This window comes from Oncorhynchus nerka, linkage group LG19, assembly GCF_034236695.1.
Source record: "Oncorhynchus nerka isolate Pitt River linkage group LG19, Oner_Uvic_2.0, whole genome shotgun sequence".
NCBI lineage: Eukaryota > Metazoa > Chordata > Actinopteri > Salmoniformes > Salmonidae > Oncorhynchus > Oncorhynchus nerka.
This window is the reverse complement of record NC_088414.1, coordinates 30307701-30323345: the sequence shown is the minus strand read 5'-3', so window position 1 is coordinate 30323345 and position 15645 is coordinate 30307701. Positions and strand designations below refer to the sequence as shown.

Genomic DNA, 15645 nt, shown 5'->3' with positions numbered 1-15645 from the left:
ATGGCAAAATGCCATATTTAATAGATTCCTAAAATTATTTTTACACATTTGTTTCTGATATATACGATATATAATAAAATAGCTTGATGGTCCATGTTAATAGTATCTAAAATATCATGTGTGAATCCATTTCATATCATGTATGAATCAATTTGACTTTGTGAACCCCCCAACTCCCTATGGGTATGACGGCTTTCTCAGTGAGGTTGTTTCACAGAAGTGGCTACCTCAGAAATATTAGTGACTGCCCCCGCCCCAAAGCCAACAATGTTAGAAAATCATATATGCAAATAGGTCATGGAGTACAAAGCTTATTCAGAATTCAATAACTTTAGACTGGTGATTTAATGATGTTTATAACAAATGTCCCTTGGAATATCATATGGAACAAGACTTCACTCATTATACATCTTCTGGGATCTCTGACTTGTCAGTGTCTTCACCGCAGTGGCCTCTCACTTGGTTACTGTTGGCAACATTCTTGAGTCGTGGCAGCGATGGTGATGACCAGGGATGGGAGGGGACTATTAGTCAGGGCTGGTTGGGGGGAGCTGGTGACCAGAGATGGGAGGGGACTATTAGTCAGGGCTGGTTGGGGGAGCTGGTGACCAGAGATGGGAGGGGACTATTAGTCAGGGCTGGTTGGGGGGGGGAACTGGTGACCAGGGATGGGAGGGGACTATTAGTCAGGGCTGGTTGGGGGGGGGGGAGCTGGTGACCAGGGATGGGAGGGGACTATTAGTCAGGGCTGGTTGGGGGGGGCTGGTGACCAGGGATGGGAGGGGACTATTAGTCAGGGCTGGTTGGGGGAGCTGGTGACCAGGGATGGGAGGGGACTATTAGTCAGGGCTGGTTGGGGGAACTGGTGACCAGGGATGGGAGGGGACTATTAGTCAGGGCTGGTTGGGGGAGCTGGTGACCAGGGATGGGAGGGGACTGTTAGTCCGAGCCAGGGGGATAGCTGGAGGTCGGGGCTGGTTGGGGGAGCTGGTGACCAGGGATGGGAGGGGACTGGTGGTCCGAGCCAGGAGGGGATAGCTGGAGGTCGGGGCTGGTTGGGGGCGAGCTGGTGACCAGGGATGGGAGGGGACTGGTGGTCCGAGCCAGGAGGGGATAGCTGGAGGTCAGGGCTGGGTCTGGGGAGGGTTTCTTGCTGGCCCTCCAGCAGGCATTGATGAACATTCGGGACAAAGAAGAGTAGGACACCTCCGACCATGGGAGGAACCCCAGCCAGGTAGAAGGCCATGTGGTAATCTCCAAAGTGGTCATGGAGTAGCCCTGCGAAGACACACAACTCATTATCACACAGAGAGGCACCATTGAGGAGCACTTCAAGGTGATTCACACAGTCAGAAACATTAAACAATTTACAATAAGGCTCATGTGCATACAGTACTGATAATACTAATATATACTGAACAAAAATATAAACGCAACATGTGACAATTTCAAAGATTTTACTGAGTTACAGTCGATTTGAAATAAATAAATTAGGCCCTAATCTATGGAGTTCACATGACTGGGCAGGTATGCAGCCATGGGTGAGCCGGGAGTGCAGAGGCCCATTCACTTGGCAAGCCGACACTGGGGAGCCAGGCCCACACTGGGGAGCCAGGTCAAAACCAATCAGAATGAGTTTTTCCCCACAAAAGGGCTTTATTACAGACAGAAATACTCATCAGCTCATGAAACATGGGACCACCACTTTACATGTTGTGTTCATATTTTTGGTCAGTGTATATCCAATTGATATGTAAGGGTTACACAAGGGATACAGGATAATACAGACATTTTGCATCAAAACAGTAATCATTTGTATCTGCGACAATGACACAGTGGGTTAGTGGCCATTTGAATTACTGTCCGAAAGGAGGTGAGACCTGCGAGGGGGGGTCCGGCGGTCATGGGGAGGGCCATTAGGCCCATCAGGTAGCCAATGGCCTGGGAGGCTCTCTGGGGGCCCACCAGTTCAAATGTCACAGGGGCCATGAGGGTGATGACGCAGCCGTCACACAGCCCTAGCAGTAGACACACTGCAACCAGCCCCTCAAACCTGACACACAGAGGGACCAGCATAGACGCCATGCCAAGCACCATGAAGGAGCCTGCCTGGAGGATGATGACAAGGACGGGGTTAAAGAGGTTTGTACACCACTATTTCATTCTAATCCTGTTCAACATTTAGTTCTAAGCACAACCTCAGACTATTAGAGTGTACAGTCTTATCTAGTCACGGTACTTCCTATGTCAAGGAGTGTCAAACTCAATCAGCGGACATGCCATATTGAAAAAACACAAGGAATTCACGGGCCAGACATAACCTATTATGTCTGTTTATACAAAAGAAAGTGCATACAACTGGACATTATTTTACTTGAAGAAATATGGCCCTTTATAATGTCTACATGATGCTGTATACAGCGTTTTAATGAAAGACCCACACACTATCTAAAAATAAGAATATTAATCTATGTATTTCAACATGTTAAAACAAAATAAGGAGCACTCAAATCATTGCCCCGCTGATAGAAATGTGTCCCGGGCCTTGTGTTTGACACATGTCCTATGTTTTTGAAAAACAAAAGCAAAAATGATAGACACAAATAGGTGCCGAGTGGCGTAAAAAATCCAAGTCCAGGTCTGAAAATGATAAATCCTTTAAAGTGTGGGCTAAGTCATCATTAAAATACACAGAGGTGTATCGGCATACGCCTTCCCCAGGGTGTCTGAATGTCAACTTGGCACCTGCTTGGGGTTATACTTTTCCTTTTGCTTTTCAATTACTATTCCCCTTCAAGAGTACCTGAGGTTGTTTTTGGAATACTTGAAGCACTCCTGCTACTTCTTTGACTTCCTTTATGAAAATCCATATGCACAATATATACAAAAGCTTGTGCTGCACACCTCTTCAAATGAGTGGATTTGGCTATTGTATAAAATTGAGCACACATCCATGCAATCTCCATAGACAAACACTGGCAGTAGAATGACCTTACTGAAGAGCTCAGTGACTTTTGAACGTGACACTGTCATCGGATGCCACCTTTCCAACAAGTCAGTTTGTCAAATTTCTGCCCTGCTAGAGCTGCCCCAGTCAACTGTAAGTGCTGTTATTGTGAAGTGGAAATGTCCAGGAGCAACAATGACTGAGCCACGAGTGGTAGGCCACACAAATTCACAGAACGGGACCGCCGAGTGCTGACGCGCGTAGCACATAAAAAATAGTCTGTCTTTGGTTGCAACACTCACTGCCGAGTTCCAAACTGCCTCTGGAAGCAACATCAGCACAATAACTGTTCTCCGGGAGCTTCATGAAATAGGTTTCCATGACCGAGCAGCCGCACACAAGCCTAAGATCACCATGCGCAATGCCAATCGTCGGCTGGAGTGGTGTAAAGCTCGACGCCATTGGACTCTGGAGAAGTAGAAACGCGTTGTCTGGAGTGATGAATCACGCTTCACCATCTGGCAGTGCGATCAACGATTCTGGGTTTTGGGATGAATTGGGGTGAATTGGAACGCCGACTGCGAGCCAGGCTTAATTACCCAACATCAGTGCCCGACCTCACTAATGCTCTTGTTGCTGAATGGAATTAAGTCCCAGCAGCAATGTTCCAACATCTAGAGGAAAGCCTTCCCAGAAGAGTGGAAGCTGTTATAGCAGCAAATGGGGGACCAACTCCATATTAATGCCCATGACCTTGAAATGAGATGTTTGACAAGCAGGTGTCGACATACTTATTTTTGGTCATGTAGTGTATGTTCTTTTGGATGTGGTTTACCTGAAGGTAGATCTTGCGTGCCCCATGGAGCAGGTCTCCCACCCTGCCAAACAGCAGGCGTCCTACGCAGGAGGTCACCCCGATACACACCAGGAGGACCCACTCCTTCACTGGCGTCTCCACAAACTGCTCCTCCACAAAACTCATCTGACAAGAGGCATCAATAGGATACACTGAATCACTGTCCAGGTATTGTCGAACAATCAATATTAACAAAAGGTAAGGCCAGAATTGAAAAAGGGAATGTTTCCAAGTTCGTAGTGTAGCATTCAAGTTAAACGTGCATATGTCAGATCAATCGGAAATGACCTATAAATGTCACGTGTTCTACAAAACGCCTCAGATGAAATCCCGTCCTAAATGATAAAAATTAAAATAATTACACAGCTAACTCACCAGGTAAATGTAGGGCACAAGGTTGCCCAGCATAGCCGTAGCCACCCCAAAAGCCCACACCCTGTAATTAGGGAGGTGAAACACTCCCAGGTTGCAGTACCTCCTGGTCTGTGTCAGGCCCTGCTGCCAGCCACTGCTCAGGTTGGCAGATGAAAGCTGGGCCGTGTTAGTGGACAAATTCCTGTGGTAAAGGCGTGAGCAGAAGGAGAATGCCAGGGCTGCCTGGATTAGCATGAGGGCACTGAGGATCTGAAAGGTGGTGCTGAGGCCCAGTGGTGTCCCCACCTCCTCCAGCAGGGCAGGCAGGCTTATGGAGAAAACACTGCTGCCTGCCTGCCATCACCACCCCGTTGACCAGGCCGAGGCGCTGAGGGAAGTAGTGTCCCAGGGTCACCAGAGAAGGCAAGAAGACAAAGGAGGAGCCACAGCCAAACAGAACCCCATATGTGAAGTACCACAAACCTAACGACCTTGGAGAGAAATACACAGTGACAGCAGCAATATAATGAAAATACATTTAAAATATATCACTAGGATATTCAGATTAACCCGTTTTCATTTGTACAGTAATTTATTGGAGAATAGGTGCTAGAAAGAAGCATCCTAAGTTACATGGTGAATGAACTTGTCAGAAGTCCCAAGAAAGCCACAAGGGCCCCACAAATGGCCGTCACCCTGCAGCCAACGTGATCAGTGACAATACTGACCAGGGGGGAGCAGAGAAAGACCATACCCATGGCCAGAGCACCAACCCAGGCTGAGGAAAGTAAATACAACAATAACACAGTAATTAGGTATTTTGCAGGAGAATCATAAACTGGATTGTGTGCGTGCATGTATGTTTGTGAATGGCCATTAATCTGTGCATAGCGGAGCGGCCCCACTGACGTCATGCTTTATCAATGTTTGGAGACGCACAAATTAAACAAATCACAGTTCAAATCGATCAACTATTCAGAGTTGTCTGAACAATACTGTAGGTACCCAAGCAAAACTTTCCTCTCACCTATTGCAAACTGAGAAACTTCATTATTTGAGTCCTCGTGAGCTTTAACAAGCATCATATGTATGATTCCAAAAGACTTCTGAATCCCAAAGATTGATCCATTGCACCAGGTGGCTGCCAGGACAACAAGCCAGACGAACCATCCTCTGGGAACCACTCCAGGTCGGGAGCTGAATCTGCATGGGCACATGAGACAATCTGAGATGATGAGTCCTTGTTTTCCTCTGTCTCACTGTCAGGACGACTGCCATCTCTATTCATTTCTTCATGCTCGTAATATGATAAATATGTTCCTAAGGACTGTGAAAGGCCTGGATCAGGGTTCTCAGACTGTGTTTTTTGGCTCTCCATCCTCTGAGATGCTGTCTCCAATTATCAGACCTCTCATTTTCCCATCAACATTGTGTTAATATCCCTGCAGGATGTCTTAGCTTCCCAGCACGAACCAATCAATGCTGTTGCATGTGCATCACAGAGGATGTGAGCAAAGAGTAAAGATAACAAGTGTTACGCTCAATCATTAACCACAATGAAGAAGCATCATGGTCATGGTCATATTTGGCCTTTATTTAAGCAGGGAGTCACCATTGAGACCAGGGTCTCTTTCACAAGGGAGCACTGCATATACAATTTCATAGACAAAATACAAAAATCAAGTCAAATACAGCACAATACAAATATTAGTGCTGAGCCATTAGCGCTTTATGAGGTCTGTTCGGTATCAGTTGGATTACTTAAAAAATAATCACAGTTTTCGACTTTTTTCGGACATTAGACGTGCTATGCATCATCTGGGTTGAATGCTGTAACAACACAGAATAAAACAATTAGGCCTAATACAAGTCCCATGTGGCCGTGACTGCCCATGGCGGCTTATTGTTTATTAACCATCATTTATTCACATTACTTTACTTTAATCAAATATTTCAGATGTGTATATTACTGACTTTATTATTTCATTCCAAGTTATCATCTCATCCCCATAGAGCTGCTGTCTATGCTGTCTGACAAAACCACTATTTTAGTTGTTCTTCAAAGTAAATAAGGCTTTTATGACTGCTGAATACCAACTATCAATCACTTAGATCATGTATTGTCAGGTAGAGATATACCGCGAAGCAACTTTTCTCTATCCCTCTCGATTGCGAGTTCTCTCTGTCTCTGGACAAGTAGGCGCGCAATGGATTATGGTCAATCTAGTTAATGACCATGTTTTCTTCGCTAAACAACGTACAATATTGACCTGTTGGAAGCTACAACTCCCTACTACATCACACAGTTTGGGCTTTATCCATTGAGAAACTGCAATGAATAGATGCACATTGAGCTCACAGAAGAAAAAAATGAACTAAATGGTATTCAAATAATTAACTGATGTCGGTTAATTAGTTGTTTAAAACCCCCAAAATAACGACATTTCGGTTAATCGCTCAGCACTAACAAATACTCAAAAGAAGGTTTAGTCCAGGGTGGGTTCATGTAATTTATAATCGAATTTGCTAATTGAATTTGACTGTAACTTTGATGCATGACCCTGGTCTCTCTTTCTCATTCCCCTCGCTGAGCCCGGCCTCATGGACATTTCGCTTTCCCCTTTCCATTGACTGTTCCATTAGTCCCTCTTTGTGCTTGGCTTATCCAGAACATGGGTGTTTAGAGTATGTGACGAATCAAATAGGCTTGTAGTGTTGCGGTAGGGAGCTAACGCACTACAGTGGTAGAAAAAATGTTTCGTTTATTGCTGCATTCAAAACAACTGGGAACTCAGAACTCTGACATCATGGCGTTCAAGACAACTGAGAACTCAGGAAAAAAATGACCACCGACTGGCAAAAATAGTTTTGAATTGTCGTATAACTTGGAATTCCAAGTCAGAAAATCAGGCATCTTTCTAGAGCGCCAATTTTCCAACCTGAAGATCACTGATGTCATGATTTGATCTTGCCCCCCCCCAGAGTTCCCAGTTGTCTTGACAGCACCATTAAACAACAAGTATGGCATTGCACAATTACACAAGGACCACAGCTTGTGAAAAAAGTTATCTTCACAACAATTTAAGGATATATTTGCTGTCTCTGTACACTGAAGAGAGTTTAGAAAAGTTCAATTGAATTTCGGAGTGGAAAGGAGATGGTTCCTTAAAGCAGAAAAGTGAATGGATGAAATGGGGTCGTTGGAGGAGATGCTGCTACCTAATGGGGAGGACAACAGTCCATGCGGATGACTGGACTATCTGTATGAGTTGTTCTCCTCCTTTTCAAGCGATATGTTTATCCTGTCATTTCATAATCTGATTCAAAAATATTTCACTGTGTAAATTCTTTGGGTAGGCAATATATATATATATACACGCTATTCAATGCAGTATTATTCCTAATAATTACTCTTCAGCTCTTGGTGTCTAGACTAGGCCTACAATAGCTTGTTGTACACTTCTTATTTCAAGCATTTCATTTTCTACTACTAGCCTACCGCCTATCTAGGAGAGATTCCAGCTTTCTCTTGCTTGCTGAATGTAAAATACGGAAACCAAAAGAACTGGCTGTGAGTTTGAAAGGAGCAAGTGATTTCAGCATGAAGCATTCCAAGCAGGACGTTTTAGCTCACGTCACTGCAGTTTACAGCCCTGGCCAATAATAGTGTAGGCCTACTCACTAGATAACAATGATACATTCCTCATTGCACTGTGTTGTGGAAGCCTATAGTTAGAATAATGTTGTCTAAAAACATAGGACTAATCAATAGTGGGACTGCAGAGTGCAGCCTGGAGGAATGCACAGATCTGCCATTTCATAATATGTTCACTTTGTTTCCTTGCACTTTGACAGGTAAATATTTATAGACCTACTATTTAGCTAATGAGTGGCCTAAGAACTAGATAATATTTAACTTCTTCGGCTACACAACTCTGGCGCCTCCCTTCCAGTTGTTCCCGTGCGCAATAGGTTATAGCCTAGGTTAGGCTACGGACAATAGGCTATAGCCTAGGTTACGGACAATAGGCTATAGTCTAGGTTACGGACAATAGGCTATAGCCTAGGTTACGGACAATAGTCTATAGCCTAGGTTACGGACAATAGGCTATTAACTTTCAGTTACTGGACCAACACTCTAACCACTAGGCTACCTGCCGCCCCTTAAACTTAACCCCTAGCCTAGCCAATGTTAGCCAGCTAGCTAATGTTTGCCACCTAGCTAGAATTCATATGTTTTGCAAATTCGTAACATATATCACATTTAGCAAATGTTCAACATATAATAAAGAATTGTTATTCGTGACATGGACATCAACAAATTAATACGTACTGTTCGAGTTGCGTAAATTCGAATCTGGTATCAGGATAAATATAACAATGAGTCTACAATACAATTTATTAGCTAAGCAATAAATGGCAAATGCAACTTTCGTATATACGGGCTCACTATAATACCACGCAGGGCAGAACAGGGAACTGACAGGATGTATGTAAACAGTGTTCTTATACTGAGATAGACATAGTTCCAACCCGTCTGTTGGCCTATCACGGTAGAGGCTGAGCGTGGTTTAGACTTGCTCAGCCTATCGCAGGCGCTCAGGCTGGTTCCCGCCTCTTGGCGCTTCTTGGAGTCCTCCCTCCGTCGATGTATAGATTCTTACTGTTCTGGTATCGCAGACTAGTTATAACAGTTGCTCAGTTCCTGCTATTGTGTTGTTCAGTATTTTTCCATCTCAGTTAAACCTCGTGATGACCACCCCTCCCTATACCTGATTAACCACAACTTTGTAGGATACAGCAAGTAACACCATGTGCTCAATATTGTCACATACAAACACAAGTACAAAGCATCTGCTGGGCTGTTATCTACAGTTTTGCAACATGCAGGTCACACCATGTTACTCAGTTCTTGTCACACACACAAACAGGCAAGTAGATGTAGCAAGCAGTTGTTTCATCTCATGATGATGCTCAAGTGCACAAATGCAGATACCTCACAGAGCCAACATCAGATAATATTTAATCATATATATGGTAATGGCTATAATGTAAAACACAGAATCCCACAATCCCCCAAGGGTGTGAATAAAAATTCAGCAATGAATCATATAACAGTTACAAAGTTTAAAATACCTTCATGTCCTCCATTCGATCCCACTATGTACTAGATTGGCTACCAGCCACCTAGGAACTTAAAACCCTCATGTCAAAAGAGAACAGCTCATTTAAAAACCGAATAAAAGAAAATGGTGTTAAATTTAAGTCCCCCTTTTGACACCCCCTAGGGTGTCACTCATTATCCTTTATTTCAGCGGTCCCAACATAGTAATATGTTAATAGCATTTAATTTATTATTAATAAAACATTATTATTATACATTTTTTACAGAAAAACAGAAAATAAAAATCAAACAAGTTAAAAAGAAATAAAAAAATCAACAAGTGATATATGCTTTCGTCTCCCCCTTTTGACACCCATAACAGATACAACTTTATTGACATGTAAGATATAGGATAAAACTTTGGTCATGGAAAACAGGGTAAAGCAGAGCAAAGCATTATTATAAACCATCTGGTCCTCTCAGCAACTCCTATCCTACACCAGTTGGGCTCCATGCCACCCAGGGACTCCAAACCTTCACAACAGGGAGAACAATCATACCGGAAAGAACTTATCATAAAACAAACATGTAAAAGAACTGTGGTGGTGTAATATTTATTCTACCACCTCACCCACAGCATACCAAAGATTTAAGAGTAGTCTTACATTCTGGTAAATGGTTTCCCCATAGTCAAGAAAAGGCATGGAATGTATTGTACAATCTGGTTCCTGCTATTTAGGGACAGGCCAGATCTATTTCTAAAACAGAAGCCCACACAGAAGCTCACTTTTAAAGCTTAGCTTTTTAACTAGGTCATCCATATCCTTTAAATCTTAGTCAATCCAAAAGCCCAGATATTTATAGGAGGGAACCCGATCAATGGGAGAACCATCCAATAACTAAATATATATGTGGTCCATCTGAAACATTTGTGTGAGAATTAGAGAACCACATACACTGAGTATACAAACTTAAGAACACCTGCTCTTTCTATGACATAGACTGAATAGATGAACCCAGGTGAAAGCTATGATCCCTTGTTATCACTTATTAAATCCACTTCAATCAGTGTAGATGAAGAGGAGACAGGTTAAAGAAGGATTAAGCCTTGAGACATTTTTTATTTTTATTTAACCAGGTAGGCCAGTTGAGAACAAGTTCTAATTTACAACTGGGACCTGGCCAAGATAAAGAAAAGCAGCGCGACAAAAAAAAAAACACAGTTACACATGGGATAAACAAATGTACAGTCAATAACACAACAGAAAAATCTATACACAGTGTGTGCAAATGTAGTAAGATCAGGGAGGTAAGGCAATAAATAGGCCATAGTGGTGAAATAATTACAATTGAGCAATTAAAACACTGGAGTGATAGATGTGCAGAAGATGAATGTGCAAGTAGAGATACTGGTTGCAAAGGAGCAAAAACAAAACAATATGGGGATGAGGTAGTTGGGTGGGCTATTTACAGATGGGCTGTGTACAAGTGCAATGATCAGTAAGCTGCTCTGACAGCTAATGCTTAAAGCTAGAGAGGGAGATATAACACTGAAGCTTCAGTGATTTTTGCAATTCGTTCCAGTCATTGGCAGCAGAGACCTGGAAGAAAAGGCGGCCAAGGAAGGCTTCGGGGATGACCAGTAAAATAAACCTGCTGGAGCGCGTGCTACGGGTGCGTGCTGCTATGGTGACCAGTGAGCTGAGATAAGGTGGATACCTAACAAAGACTTATAGATGACCTGGAGACAGTGGGTTTGGCGACGAATATGTAGCGAGGGCCAGCCAACGAGAGCATACAGGTCGCAGTGATGGGTAGTATATGGGGCGTTGGTGACAAAACAGATGGCACTATCATAGCAAATTGGATGCAGTCTGAGTAGAGTGTTGGAGGATATTTTGTAAATGACATGGCCGAAGTCAAGGATCGGTAGGATAGTCAATTTTACAAGGGTATGTTTGGCAGCATGAGTGAAGGAGGCTTTGTTGCGAAATAGGAAGCCGATTCTAGATTTAATTTTGGATTGGAGATGCTTAATGTGAGTCTGGAAGGATAGTTTACAGTCTAACCAGACACCTAGGTATTTGTAGTTGTCCACATATTCACAACCATCCAGAGTAGTGACGCCAGACGGGCGGGCGCTGGCAGCGATCGGTTAAAGAGCATGCATGTCACGCCCTGGTCGAAGTATTTTGTGTTTATCTTCATGTATTGGGTCAGGCCAGGGTGTGGCATGGGGTTTTTGTATTGTGGTGTGTTTTGTCTTGGGGTTTTGGTGTTGGTATTGGGATTGTAGCTTAGTGGGGTATCTAGCAAAGTCTATGGTTGTCTGGAGTGGTTCTCAATCAGAGGCAGGTGTTTATCGTTGTCTCTGATTGGGAACCATATTTAGGCAGCCATATTCTTTGAGTTTGTCGTGGGTGATTGTCCTTGTTCCATTCTTTGTTAGTTTTCACAAGTATAGGCTGTTTCGGTTTTCGTTTCGTTATTTACGTTCTTTGTTTTGTAGTGTTTGTGTTAATTCGTGTTAACGTTGCTCATTAAACATGGATCGCAATCTACACGCTGCATTTTGGTCCGACTCTCCTTCACACCTAGAAAACCGTTACAATGCATTTGGTTTTAGTTTAATTTAAGAGCAGTTGGAGGCCACAGAAGGAGTGTTGTATGGCATTGAAGCTCATCTGGATGTTTGTTAACACAGTGTCCAAAGAAGGGCCAGAAGTATACAGAATGGTGTTGTCTGTGTAGAGGTGGATCAGAGAATCACCACCAGCAAGAGCGACATCATTAATGTATACAGAGAAAAGAGTCAGCCCGAAAATTGAACCCTGTGGCACCCCCATAGAGACTGCCAGAGGTGCAGACAACAGGCCCGCCGATTTGACACACTAAACTCTATCTGATAAGTAGTTGGTGAACCAGACGGGGCAGTCATTTGAGAAACCAAGGCTGTTGAGTCTGCCGATAAGAATACGGTGATTGACAGAGTTGAAAGCCTTGGCCAGGTCGATAAAGACGGCTCCACAGTATTGTCTTTTATTTATGGCAGTTATGATATTGTTTAGGACCTTGAGCGTGGCTGCGATGAACCAATGACCAGCTAGGAAACCAGATAGCACAGCGGAGAAGGTACGGTGAGATTCGAAATGGTCGGTGATCTGTTTGTTAACTTGGCTTTCGAAGACTTTAGAAAGGCAGGGCAGGATGGATATAGGTCTAACAGTTTGGGTCTAGAGTGTCTCCCCCTTTGAAGAGGGGTTGACCGCATCAGCTTTCCAATCTTTAGGGATCTCAGACGATATGAAAGAAAGAGCCGTTGCAACAATTGCAGCGGATCATTTTAGAAAGAGACGGTCCAGATTGTCTAGCCCAGCTGATTTGACAGGGGTCCAGATTGTGCAGCTCTTTCAGAACATCAGCTATCTGGATTTGGGTGAAGGAGAAATGGGGAAGGCTTGGGCAAGTTGCTGTGGGGGGTGCAGAGCTGTTGACCAGGGTAGGGGTAGCCAGGTGGAAAGCAATGCCAGCCGTAGAAAAATGCTTAATGAAATTCTCGATTATCATAGATTTATTGGTGGTGACAGTGTTTCCTAGCCTCAGTGCGGTGGGCAGCTGGGAGGTGCTGCTCTTATTCTCCATGGACTTTACAGTGTCTTAGAACTTTTTGGAGTTTGTGCTACAGGATGCAAATTTATGTTTGAAAAAGCTAGCCTTTGCTTTCCTAACTGTCTGTGTATATTGGTTCCTAACATCCCTGAAAAGCTGCATATCGCGGGGGCTATTCGATGCTAATGCAGTACGGCACAGGATGTTTTTGTGCTGGTCAAGGGCAGTCAGGTCTGGAGTGAACCAAGTGCAGTATCTGTTCTTAGTTCTACATTTTTTGAACGGGGCATGCTTATTTAAGATGGTGAGGAAAGCACTTAAAGAATAACCAGGCAACCTTTACTGACGGAATGAGGTCAATATCCTTCCAGGAGAGCCGGGCCAGGTCGATTAGAAAGGCCTGCTCGCTGAAGTGTTTTAGGGAGAGTTTGACAGTGATGAGGAGTGGTCGTTTGACCGTGGACCCATTACGGACGCAGGCAATGAGGCAGTGATCGCTGAGATCCTGGTTGAAGACAGCAGAGGTGTATTTAGAGGGCAGGTTGGTCAGGATGATATCTATGAGCGTGTCCGTGTTTACGGATTTAGGGTTGTGCCCGGTAGGTTCCTTGATAATATGTGTGAGAATGAGGGTATCTAGGACAATACAGTGCCACTGACACGCCCCGCAACCAAAACATGCAGACTCTCCTTAACTGCAGCCAACGTGAGGAAAACATTTAAACGTGTTAACCCTCGCAAGGCTGCAGGCCCAGACGGCATCCCCAGCCGCGCCCTCAGAGCATGCGCAGACCAGCTGGCTGGTGTGTTTACGGACATATTCAATCAATCCCTATCCCAGTCTGTTGTTCCCACATGCTTCAAGAGGGCCACTATTGTTCCTGTTCCCAAGAAAGCTAAGGTAACTGAGCTAAACGACTACCGCCCCGTAGCACTCACTTCCGTCATCATGAAGTGCTCTGAGAGACTAGTCAAGGACAATATCACCTCCACGCTACCTGACACCCTAGACCCACTCCAATTTGCTTACCGCCCAAATAGGTCCACAGACGATGCAATCTCAACCACACTGCACACTGCCCTAACCCATCTGGACAAGAGGAATACCTATGTGAGAATGCTGTTCATCGACTACAGCTCGGCATTTAACACCATAGTACCCTCCAAGCTCGTCATCAAGCTCGAGACCCTGGGTCTCGACCCCGCCCTGTGCAACTGGGTACTGGACTTCCTGACGGGCCGCCCCCAGGTGGTGAGGGTAGGCAACAACATCTCCACCCCGCTGATCCTCAACACTGGGGCCCCACAAGGGTGCGTTCTGAGCCCTCTCCTGTACTCCCTGTTCACCCACGACTGCGTGGCCACGCACGCCTCCAACTCAATCATCAAGTTTGCGGACGACACAACAGTGGTAGGCTTGATTACCAACAACGACGAGACGGCCTACAGGGAGGAGGTGAGGGCCCTCGGAGTGTGGTGTCAGGAAAATAACCTCACACTCAACGTCAACAAAACTAAGGAGATGATTGTGGATTTCAGGAAACAGCAGAGGGAACACCCCCCTATCCACATCGATGGAACAGTAGTGGAGAGGGTAGTAAGTTTTAAGTTCCTCGGCGTACACATCACAGACAAACTGACTTGGTCCACCCACACAGACAGCATCGTGAAGAAGGCGCAGCAGCGCCTCTTCAACCTCAGGAGGCTGAAGAAATTTGGCTTGTCACCAAAAGCACTCACAAACTTCTACAGATGCACAATCGAGAGAATTCTGGCGGGCTGTATCACCGCCTGGTACGGCAACTGCTCCGCCCACAATCGTAAGGCTCTCCAGAGGGTAGTGAGGTCTGCACAACGCATCACCGGGGCAAACTACCTGCCCTCCAGGACACCTACACCATCCGATGTCACAGGAAGGCCATAAAGATCATCAAGGACAACAACCACCCGAGCCACTGCCTGTTCACCCCGCTATCATCCAGAAGGCGAGGTCAGTACAGGTGCATCAAAGCTGGGACCGAGAGACTGAAAAACAGCTTCTATCTCAAGGCCATCAGACTGTTAAACAGCCACCACTAACATTGAGTGGCTGCTGCCAACACACTGACTCAACTCCAGCCACTTTAATAATGGGAATTTATGGGAAATGATGTAAAATATATCATTAGCCACTTTAAACAATGCTACCTAATATAGTGTTTACATACCCTACATTATTCATCGCATATGTATACGTATATACTGTACTCTATATCATCTACTGCATCTTTATGTAATACATGTATCACTAGCCACTTTAACTGTGCCACTTTGTTTACATACTCATCTCATATGTATATACTGTACTCGATACCATCTACTGTATCTTGCCTATGCCGCTCTGTACCATCACTCATTCATATATCTTTATGTACATATTCTTTATCCCCTTACACTTGTGTCTATAAGGTAGTAGTTTTGGAATTGTTAGCTAGATTACTTGTTGGTTATTACTGCATTTTCGGAACTAGAAGCACAAGCATTTCGCTACACTCGCATTAACATCTGCTAACCATGTGTATGTGACAAATACAATTGGATTTGATTTGATTTGATTTACTGGTGCTCGCGCCCCCTGGAGACCGGGCATTTTACCCATGCACCGCTACTGGTGCTCGCGTCCCCTGGAGACCGGGCATTTTCCAGTGTATTGTCTTCTGACTGAACAAAATGTTTCAGTCATTAAGTCTGAGAATTAGTCACAAGTTATTCATCAATGCTGAATGCCTTGTGAAC

At 44.4% G+C, this 15645-nt stretch overlaps 1 pseudogene; it reads right to left on the bottom strand.

Annotated features, from left to right (window-relative positions):
• Nucleotides 1-326: 326 nt before the first annotated feature.
• Nucleotides 327-5656, bottom strand: LOC135562444 (monocarboxylate transporter 8-like; annotated as a pseudogene).
• Nucleotides 5657-15645: the final 9989 nt, after the last annotated feature.